Source organism: Tupaia chinensis, unplaced genomic scaffold (genome assembly GCF_000334495.1).
Source record: "Tupaia chinensis unplaced genomic scaffold, TupChi_1.0 Scaffold000429_1, whole genome shotgun sequence".
Taxonomy (NCBI): domain Eukaryota; kingdom Metazoa; phylum Chordata; class Mammalia; order Scandentia; family Tupaiidae; genus Tupaia; species Tupaia belangeri.
Window position 1 is genome coordinate 4,551,146 of NW_006159934.1, and position 10,068 is coordinate 4,561,213.

The 10,068-nt window shown below is 40.7% G+C and overlaps 1 long non-coding RNA gene across 2 annotated transcripts; it reads right to left on the reverse strand.

Annotated features, from left to right (window-relative positions):
* Nucleotides 1-382: 382 nt before the first annotated feature.
* LOC102470737 (uncharacterized) lies at nucleotides 383-8,602 on the reverse strand. 2 transcript variants are annotated; one of them, XR_001370847.1, is made up of 5 exons: nucleotides 8,453-8,602; nucleotides 6,230-6,384; nucleotides 4,004-4,058; nucleotides 3,000-3,155; nucleotides 383-443 (listed from the first exon to the last, which is right to left on the reverse strand). It is a non-coding gene; the product is annotated as an uncharacterized LOC102470737 (long non-coding RNA). The 2 variants fall into 2 exon arrangements; XR_001370846.1 differs by having other exon boundaries at nucleotides 6,230-6,440.
* Nucleotides 8,603-10,068: the final 1,466 nt, after the last annotated feature.

Genomic DNA, 10,068 nt, shown 5'->3' on the forward strand with positions numbered 1-10,068 from the left:
GTTGTTCTTGGAATCAGTGGAAACAGCTACCCTTTACACCCCTAGCTTCCTGAAGGAGCCAAGAAAGTGTATAGTTCAGGGAAAATGCAAATATAAGTTCCTTCCTACCCAGAGTAGAAAATTAGAAACCTCTTTGGTTAACACAAACGGATTGTGATTTTTTTTTTTTTCGGTGAGTGAGAAAGAGAGAGAGGAAAGATGCTTGAGGTGGCATTGTATACCATAAAACTATATTTATGTGCCAAGACAAGCAATTGATGTTGTTCTATAAAATATAGTAAACACCTCCTCCCTGCCCTTTTGAATGTCAGTCAGAATTCAGAGTCATGAAATTTTATAGTATTACTGGTTAGAAGGGCTTCCCACTGGGAGCAGATGCCATCCCTGTCTTCATAGACTCAGAGAAAGTCCTGACATGTTTCATGGCGTTCATACGTGGAAGTCTGTGAAATGGAAAGGAAAACAGCTTTTTCTGTCAACCTGTCACTGATATAAGCTTTTACATTCCATCAGAATGACTAAACTTTAAAGCTGTTTTCTTCAGTGCTGAGTATCTCTCAGAACTCCCCAGTGTTATCAGATTGATAGAGTCCCAGCATATGATAGAAGACCAAAGCATTTTGTGGCATGATATTAAAAATTCATTCAGATACTCGATAAAGCGTGGTTGACAAAAGTGTGAAATGGAATAAGGTAGAGTGAATTTCTTCATGGTTTATTGCCCTTGATTTCTCTACACAAAATAAATAGACAGAATGGACTAAAATCTCTTCTTTATGAAGGTGGGATCCTGGCAGCTGAAGGCCTGCTCATAAAATTCCTCTGTGCCACATCCCTTGGCAATGTTCAAAGTTGGAGGCAATGGAAATTTATTGCTGTTGTGTGTATTCATATTTCAGACTGAGTGAATATATGTAGAGGCTGCTTTTATGAGATTGCTGAAACTCTGTTAGGAACAGAGAAAGAAAATCCACTTTTTTATTTCCTCCAAAAGTTTTTTTTGGTGGGGGAGGGAGTGATGATTATAGTGGTGATTGTGAGGGTGTCAGTGGTCTTGGTGGTGATGCTGGCCTGTGACAATGGCATTTCTCCCCCTGAAGATATTTAAGAGAAAACTCTTCCTTTTCTCCCTTCACTGCCTGCCATCTTGTTTTGAAAGAGAAATGCTAGAAAGCAAAGCCTTTAAAGGCATTGCAAGCCCAGCCTATGTTTTCATCTGTCTCCCTCCCTCACCAGGCCTCCCTCTGCCTTTCTGACCTGCCATCCCCATCCTTCCTTCTGTCCCTCCCTCCTCTCAGAGGACATGGTGAGCGAGAGGCTTCCCCCTGCTTCCCTGCAATGGGAGGACAGAATGCCTCATTGGTTTCAGATATTAACTTCTGTGCTGAAAACCCAGTTGGAGCTGGTGTGACAAATGGATTTTACCTGCTGCTGGAAAACACAGCCCTGTCCCACCCGCCTGCACACAAGCCCTTTTCCCCATCCTGCAGAGCCCATCCCAGGGAGCAAGGAACAGAGAGCTGCCCCGCGGCACCATCTGTTTCTGCCAGCATCTATGTTGGGCCCCACCGGTTACATCTGTTGAGAAGAACAATATACTTGATGAGTTGTTGGAAAGAAATGTTTGGTCTCCCTCATCATCCCTGTTAGCCATTACTGGGCTGCTGGGCTCATGTGGGTGTATCTATGTGTGCTGCCTCTCAGGCCTCATCTGTATCAATTGGAAATCAGTCACTGGGAGTTAGTTGCAGTCAGCAGGGACCCAAGGCATTTTCCAGTGACATCAGTTCTTCTTCTGTTGCAGAAATTCAGGAAACAATTAAAATTCTGATGTGTTCCAGGGAGAATTTCAAATAAATCAGCGGATAGCTGATACCTTGTAACTCTTGGTAGCAAAGCAAAATTAACAACCCAGCCGCATCTGTGTACAGTATGCTAAAATAAAGAAATTAACCATGCATCACCTCCAATAGAGGAAGCAGCTGGCCTGTTCTCAACCTTTCCATAAGTACCCAAAAGCTACTGATTTGTTAAGTTGTCATTCGCCTTATGGACATCAAGGACTTTCTGCACATGCCAAAAATTGTGCTGGCCAAATATCAGTAAGTTGTGGAAAAGCCAGGCTCTGATTAAACTCTGTTACGGCTCCTATGTTACGCAGAGCAAAGCTGACATTGTAAGCCGTATGCAATAGGTATTATGGCTGTTGAGGAGGTAATATAATACACAAGTAGTTTGGGCAGCGAATTTAGCCAGAATGTTGTCAGAAATTGAAGATTTTAGAATATTAATAGAAAGTCATCTCTTCTCTCCCCTTAAACCAAATGCAATGTGGAAGAATTTATGTTAACTACACCCTGTGAATTACACTGCTATCTGCCTCAGCTTTCCCAGGCTCCTTTTTGTAGCTGTCTTTGCAATGATTTCATGTTGTAATTTTTTCTGACCAATACAAGGCATCATTCTTTTCTGGGTTCTTTTTGAGAGTATCATAACAAGAACAGGTCAGGAGGCCAGCTTAGTGGTGTAGCAGTAACACGCTGCTCAAGTGCTGCGGGATCTGTATGGAAGATCATCGTTTGGCTCCCTGGTTCACATTTTTTTTTTCTTGAAGGATATTTGAGGTTTTAAAATATAAAGAATATTGGAGGTGATGTATAATTATGTTAGCAACACATCACTTAAAAAGTTCCCCTACTTTTCCAATTCATAGCATTGCAAAGGAAGAGGCAGGTATGGTGGTGATCAGAGTCTGCTCAGAAAATGATTCATGGGATGGGTTCAGTGAGGACCACAAGATTAGAATGAGAGTAAAACTATTAAAAAAACTGAGGAGACATTCAAGAATGGTAGAGAATAAATGCCCTTCCTAGATTCTCCCTGTAAGAAGATAAACTTAAGTCAAAAAGGAAAAAGAAAGGGAGGGAAATAGGAAGTTCTAATCAGAGCATAGGGAAGAACTCTATTTAACCCCTTGAAAACATCTTGTGCTTACTTACAGTGTCTGGTGCATTCTGGGTGTTCAGGGAACAATCATTGATAATCATCACAGTTTTGCTGACAGAATATGGCTGTAAATTACTTGCTTCCCTCCCCACCCAGCAGGAAGTTGCTTGCGACTGATAATGAGTGGAAATAGTCAGGAACTCTTACACCTAGGGATCAGGGAGAGAAGCTGGGTCAGAGCTTCGCACTATTGAGATAGGAACCACTGCCACACACCTTGCTATTGGCTTCCTTTGCATGCTGCACCAGTTGCATCAGGCATGCTTTGTGTTCTGCAGCCTTCCTATTTAAACACACACCCTCAAAATTTCATTGCAAGCATAAGAATTACCTCCAACCTAAAGAAAATTATCTTCCCTCTCTAGATGATTCTCAGAAATATGCCGATAGCAGTTTGAGGTATTATAAATCCACCCAGGTTCATTCTGACCATGTTGCAGAAGTAATTTTAACTGGCACATCACATGAAAGAACAGATTTGAAAACAGTGGTGTGCGTGGCCCTGAAGGTTCCATTTGGGCTAATGGTCTAACCACCTTATGGCACTACTTTTGAATGCAATGAAGGTACCAAAGAAAATGTCTGGAAAAGATTCATCACTAAATATAACTGTGTTTCTCCCTACTATACTTCTTGTTATAACTCTGAAAAAAGATCAGTCATTCGTTGTATATAAATATGTTGGTATATGCACATACAAGTCAGGACTTTAAGTTCTCACTTGATATATTTAAATATGCATTTATGTATATACAGTAACTCATAGTCTGAAAAATGACTTTTGCCTGGTCATTAAATGTGTTCACATGGATAAGAATATAGATTATCAGTTTGGAGAAAGATTTACCTGTGCATGGACATTTATTTATATATACATAAGTTTCTAAGATTTCTCATGTGGTGTGTGTGCATGTGGCTGATACAGGTGTGTGGCTGTGCATTCCCACAATGTCTTCCATCAGGGTACAGGGTATTATTGATTTAGAGAAGTAGTTACCTGCTTGTACAATGAGTCATTTCATCTTGATAAGCATTCGACTGGAGAGGAAAGCCTAATTTAGGAAAAATGCCAATGTTACATCAGAAGTGTGTTAGCCTTTGGTTCTGAGCTAGAATGTTGTACTAAAATTTATACAGCAGAGATGTGTTCTTTTAAAAAACTATTTTTTTTATTTTTTAAAATTTGCTACAGGGTACGCACAGTCTACAGGGAGAGACGGGAGGGAGGAGGGAGAGAGAAAGAGAGAAAGCACCCCTCAAGGAGGACAACCACACCATAATCCCTTCTCCTTCACTCTCCTCTTGGAATTTTGGACATGCACAAGCACCTGGCAAGTCCCTCTGGATCTGGGAGTTGAATGGCACAGTTGGCCATGTGGGATCTAGCCACCTTAACCACCCCACCAAGTAGCTGACCCACATGTATTATTTTTCACACATTATACTAATGAAAATAGTGACTGGTGTGATCTAGTGGTTAGAGAAAAAGGGGTTAGGGCTATATAGTGGTAGACCTTCCGTTCCATATGTCTTTCATAAATTATCCCTTTAATCTTCAAGAAAATTTGAACGCCAATTCAACTGGGAAATCAAACTCCAAAGCAAGCTACTCAGGAACCTGTTCTGGGGCTCATGCACTTGAACAGTGTTTACAGTGAGAAAAGTTGAGTATATTAGAAGTTAGATCTGTATCAGGAAGTTAGAAGCATAGGAAGCAATTATTTCCTCTTGGCTGGGATGTGGATGAGTGTTACACCACTCGTTCTTTACTTTTTGCAAGTAAATTTTGAGGCAACCTTACAAAGTACTTCTAAAAAGGCTTTGCCTTTTTATTCAGGAAGGGATGCTCTCTTCAAGGATTTCCAACTGCATCAACATTGGCCAGAACTGCCTCAAATGGATACCTTCTACATGCAGAGGAACTAAGGAAATCAATTATTTGTAATTAAACATTTTAATGCCCTGGGCAAAATAGAATTTGGCTAAAAAAGGGAGAAGGGAGCTATATAACTAACTGCAGAAGAATATTTCTGCTCAGTATGTACCCCTGGCCTCTCAAAATGTACAGTTTCAGACCAACCTTCCTCATTTCTAGTGCACTATATGTACAACTCACCAACAAACCTCAAAAAAATCCTAACAGAGCAAGTCTCGAGAAAGATAGCTAAAGTGATGTGCAGATGAAATTGCTACTGAAAAAGGGCTTTAAATCTAGAAACAAGTATCTAGAGAATGGCAAGAAGACACTGCACAAATGATAAAAAGACATGGTTTAGATAAACACACATTACCTATCAGATTATATAAAACTAGAATGTGGAAGCTTGTCCGGACACTTTGAAAGATGTATCTTACTAATGAAAGAGTTTCTAATATACAGTCACCTATAAAACTCATTACACCAAAAATAATATAGCCAATATATACAAGTGAGAGTAAGAAATATTTTCATATATTAATGGGTGATTTCAAGTCTCAGTCAATACACAGTTATAAGAAACCTGCTATGTACTCAGGAGGAGTACATAGGAGGAGTTAGAGAATATGAAAACATAATTATGTACAACATGTATGCACCAAACGAAGCTATGAACAAAGTGGTGATATTGGGGAACACAGAGGACAAACAGCCAGTTCTGCCAAAGATTGTTGAAGGAGATTAATCTCCTTCCTTATATCCAAGGTGACAATTTTGGCCTTCTACAAACTGTCCCCTGGAAAGTCTGCCCTAGTGTCTGGAAGCAGACCAGGGGGAAAGTCCTTATGCTCTCAGTTGTAGCTTCCAGGAAATTCCAGTTTTAGATTAGAGAGTAGAGCATGCCTAGATTAATAATAAGAAATTAAGTGAATTCTAGGTCTCAGATCATTTTGTTAAGCAAATCTTCTCAAGGATTTTTGTAGGGCAAGAAAGTCTAAGGTGATATATGTATCTATAGAGTAGTACTATCTCTGAGTAAGAAAGCTGATTAGCCTAACCAGAAGCTTTGGTGGACATGACTCCTTCTAGATGAGAGCATTATAAAGTGCAGCCTCTTTCAGCTTTTTCATGCTTTTAGATGGTGGGTGTTTGGAATCATCCTGGCAACTCACCAGATATGTCCATAGCACCTTGACTGCTGTGTAGGTGCAGCTTTTATGTGTCATTATTAAAGTAATATGAGTATGTCCGAACTAGTGCTACTGGCCGAACTGGGAGCTAGGAGAGAGTCGAAGAAAAGCTCACCTGCAGTCTTCTCTGCATTCATTGATTGACACATTTGAGGATTCTGTTCCCAGCAAAGATTCCAGTATAAGTAAGAGCAAATCTTTTCTTGTCTTCAAACAGCCTGTGTATTTAGGTAACTGGAATGTTCTAGATAGCTGAACTATCTCACCAATCTAGAATATAAGTTATTTCAGGTAGGTAGCACATGTGTCTTATTCACTTCTTTATCCTAAAAAAAGGAGGTCTTCAGTAAATGATTGCTGACACAGAGAGGTAATGTCTAGATTAGAGCCAGAGCTGGCCCTGGGGCAAGCTAGCTTTTATAGGGGACCTGGTGAAAAGTCTTGGAGAGCCAGCAGCTATGTTAAAGCAAGTAGAATAGAATGAAGGAGTTTCAGTGTTTCCTACTTTCCATTTTACAGAGAACCCAGGTTTTACTGCAGGCAACGTAATATGATTTGTAAATAATTATGAAAGATGATGCAAGAGCAATGTGTCTTGGGGATAAGCTTGCAATGTCTTCTTATCTTCTCTTTGCCTCTCTGTGATTCCACCTTGGGGTTTCCTATGTATGATTTTTTTTCTTTTTTCTTTTTCTTTTTCTTTTTTTTTTTTTTAATTGTCAAAGAGCTCACCAAAGAGAGAGAGAAAAAATCACACCTCCTCCTCCCCTCAACATAGAATGGTTATGCTCCAATCCTTTTTGCCTCAGTTTCTCTTTTCCATCAGGATCTTGGACATGCACATACCTGAACCCAATGTGTTTTTCAAGACACCAGGGCCAGTATTCAAAGCGTAGTTAGCCATGTGATATCTGGCTCACAATGCTCTGTACTTAACCACTACACTCTGGGGCCAGCCTGATACCGTTTTTTTGTTTGTTTGTTTTACTTTTTTTTTCTTACATAGTACTTTTGGAGTGGAAAGAAAGTGAGATCTTTAGTCATAGTCTCTTGAATTTGAATCCTAAGCAGTTGAGTAACCTTTCTAAAAATTTTCTGTGTTTGTTAGCAAGAGAATAATACTGTTTACCTCGTAGGATTAAAGCAAAGGTTAAGTAGGATAACATATAGAAAGTTGGCCATGGGAACCAGCAGTTAGTGTAATGGCTATGTCGCTAGACTCCCACGTAGTCGACCGTGGTTCGTGTCCCAGACCCGGTGACTTAAAACTCACGCCGGGCGCATGTGTGTGTGTGCCCAAGATCCCGAGAGGAGAATGGAGGAGAAGGGATTGTGGTGTGACCATCCCCCCTGGGGGGTGATTTCTCACTTTCTGTCTCTATGTTTCTCTCTGTCTGTCTGGCGAGTGCACGCACCCTATAGCGAAAAACTCTCCAAAAAAAAGAAAAAGAAATTAGGCCAGCACCTAGTATTATGTCAGCATGTGTTACCTCTCCTTTCCCCAATGCTCTCGAAAGCTAATTTCATTGGTCCATTATGTAGAGCAACAGATACAGAGGCAGTGAATTATTTGTTGCGTTTTTCTGAAGACCAAATAAGAAGAGCCATTTTAATCAAAGCTCACGTAGAGATGTACGTACAATTAGTGACATCCTCCTATCAGAGGTAATCAACAGTGGGCCTGACAGGTTGGAGTTTTCACACAGGTGATCTGGATATTTGGTCAGTTCTGCCTCTGAGAACTGGGAGGCAAAAGACATTTATAGGTTGGTCCCAAACTGGTATCAGGCAAATTAAGCTCATATTCATCTGATAGGCCTCCAGAATGCGGTGTCAGGAGGAAGACAATTATGAGTCTCTCAGAGGGGAGAAATAGAAGTCTGTTCACTGCCCAGGAAAGAGAATATGGGACAGAAGGAGAGCAAGCAAAATGTGTTGCATGACACTGAAAAGGCCCGTCATTTACAGAGGTCCCACTACTGCTTCATGCTCAGACTGCATGAGAGATTGCTTCTCAGGGAAAAGATGTACAGCTGAGCTCCTATGGACATTGGTAGAAATCCCAGGGCACAAGGCATGAGTTATAGTCTTTAGTTAACAAGATTTCTGGCCTTCCTATCTCTTTAGAGCTTATAATGGAGGCTACCAAGTCTCCCAGGACAGCCTGTCCAATGTGGCCCCAAGTGGGCTTCTTCACTTTAGGATCAAAGAGCTCACCATTTGGGCCTACATTGTCATGCTATGACTGCATTTTACCACAGAGTAAATAGGTTCTCCAGGGTATTCACCTATGCCCTTAGAGATTAAGTGTTGACTGTTTCGAAAGAGGTCTGCTCACCTAACCTGCCAGCCTTCGAGGAGCACCAGCTCACATCTCATGGCTTTTCTCTGGCCTTCATGGTTCTCTTTGTTCAGTAACCTCATGATGCCTTCATTACATAGATGAAACTATGGGCCAGCCTAGACCCTAGTGCTGGTCCCTCTCATCACTAGCTGTTGAGCCTTGGCCAAGCCATGCCTGCTCTCTGAATTTTCAATCCTAACAACTGAAAAATACAGTCAGATGCCCCTCCCTGCCTGTGTGACAGCATAGTCTTAAGCATGAGATGATGGCACATGCAAGCGTATTGCATAGTTTGAGGTAGTATTCAAATGCATGGTGGCGTTATTAGCAGACTTAATAAGATTTACTTTTCCTCACAAGATTGAAAACTAAATCATCTGAAATTATTGACTGAAATAGGAACGGTATATACAGTATTTTAAATTAGTTTTGCTCATGCTGACAAAAAAGAAAATATTTTGGTACATCCAGGGTTTAGGATCTGGTCATCTGCAGTGTTCATCTACCATACTGCTCCCCCAAAATACCTCCACTCAATGGACTTTCACAAGGTCACAGTAACTCCGAGGTCTCTTTGCTGCCTTTTCTTTTTCCTGTTTGGAGTCGAGGGACATCTATATCATGGCTCTGTCAAAGTTACAGAGAAAATGGGCCAGATGGTGGTACAACAGTAACACAATTGCACCTACATGGGAAGGTCCTCGGTTTGCATCTCACGACCTCGTTTTACATGCCAGGTACACACACACATGCCCATGATCTTGGGTGACTGAAGTTGGGGACCCTAATAGGGATGGTTGTTTCTCATTCTCTCTCTTGCAGCAGAAATAAAGTTAAAAATTTTAAAAAGGAAAGAAAGTCAACAGTTACAGGGAAAAGCAAGCCTTGAGTAGAATACATCAAACCATTCTTAAGCTCATGGAACTTGTGTGTGTGTGTGTGTGCACACATCAACACACACGCATACATAAACCAATCCAAAGATGAATGTTACTGTCCTCATACAACCCTGCCTGGTGAGTTCTCTCCTGCTATTTGCAGGCCCCTCTGAAGCTTGACTTGTGAAATCCTTTTCTGCTCAAATTCTCCACCTGTGTTGGAAAAGCCCTTCTTGATTGCTCAAGAATGGGTGCCTAGTTCCAGTGGGTCTGTGGACCTTTTGCTCCACTTCTTTTCCTTTCTACATTACTGCAGAGTTTAATTTTGTGTTATTATGAAGGTGCTTTTTTTCCTTACCTACATTTTCTCTCAGACCCAGTAATGCAAGGAATTCTCAGAGTCCACAGGAAATGCTTATTATGACAAAACTATATGAATTTCACAATTTTTTGCACTAAAATAAACATGTACCTTAATTTCATTTTTTTCACAGATTTTTTTTGAAGTCCCCCTCATAAAGTCTATCATTTATGGTTCAAGAGTCAGTTTTTAGAAAAGAAGATACGTACAGTTAAAAGAGTTGTCATATCCCAGCCTGATTACATGTAATTAAACCTCAGATGCAGTGCCTTCAATAGCATAACTACCACAACCCATCACACTTTGGAAATAAATTTGCTTCATATTTTACATTATTAGGTTTCTCCGTTTGTCCTGTCTGTAACAAACAA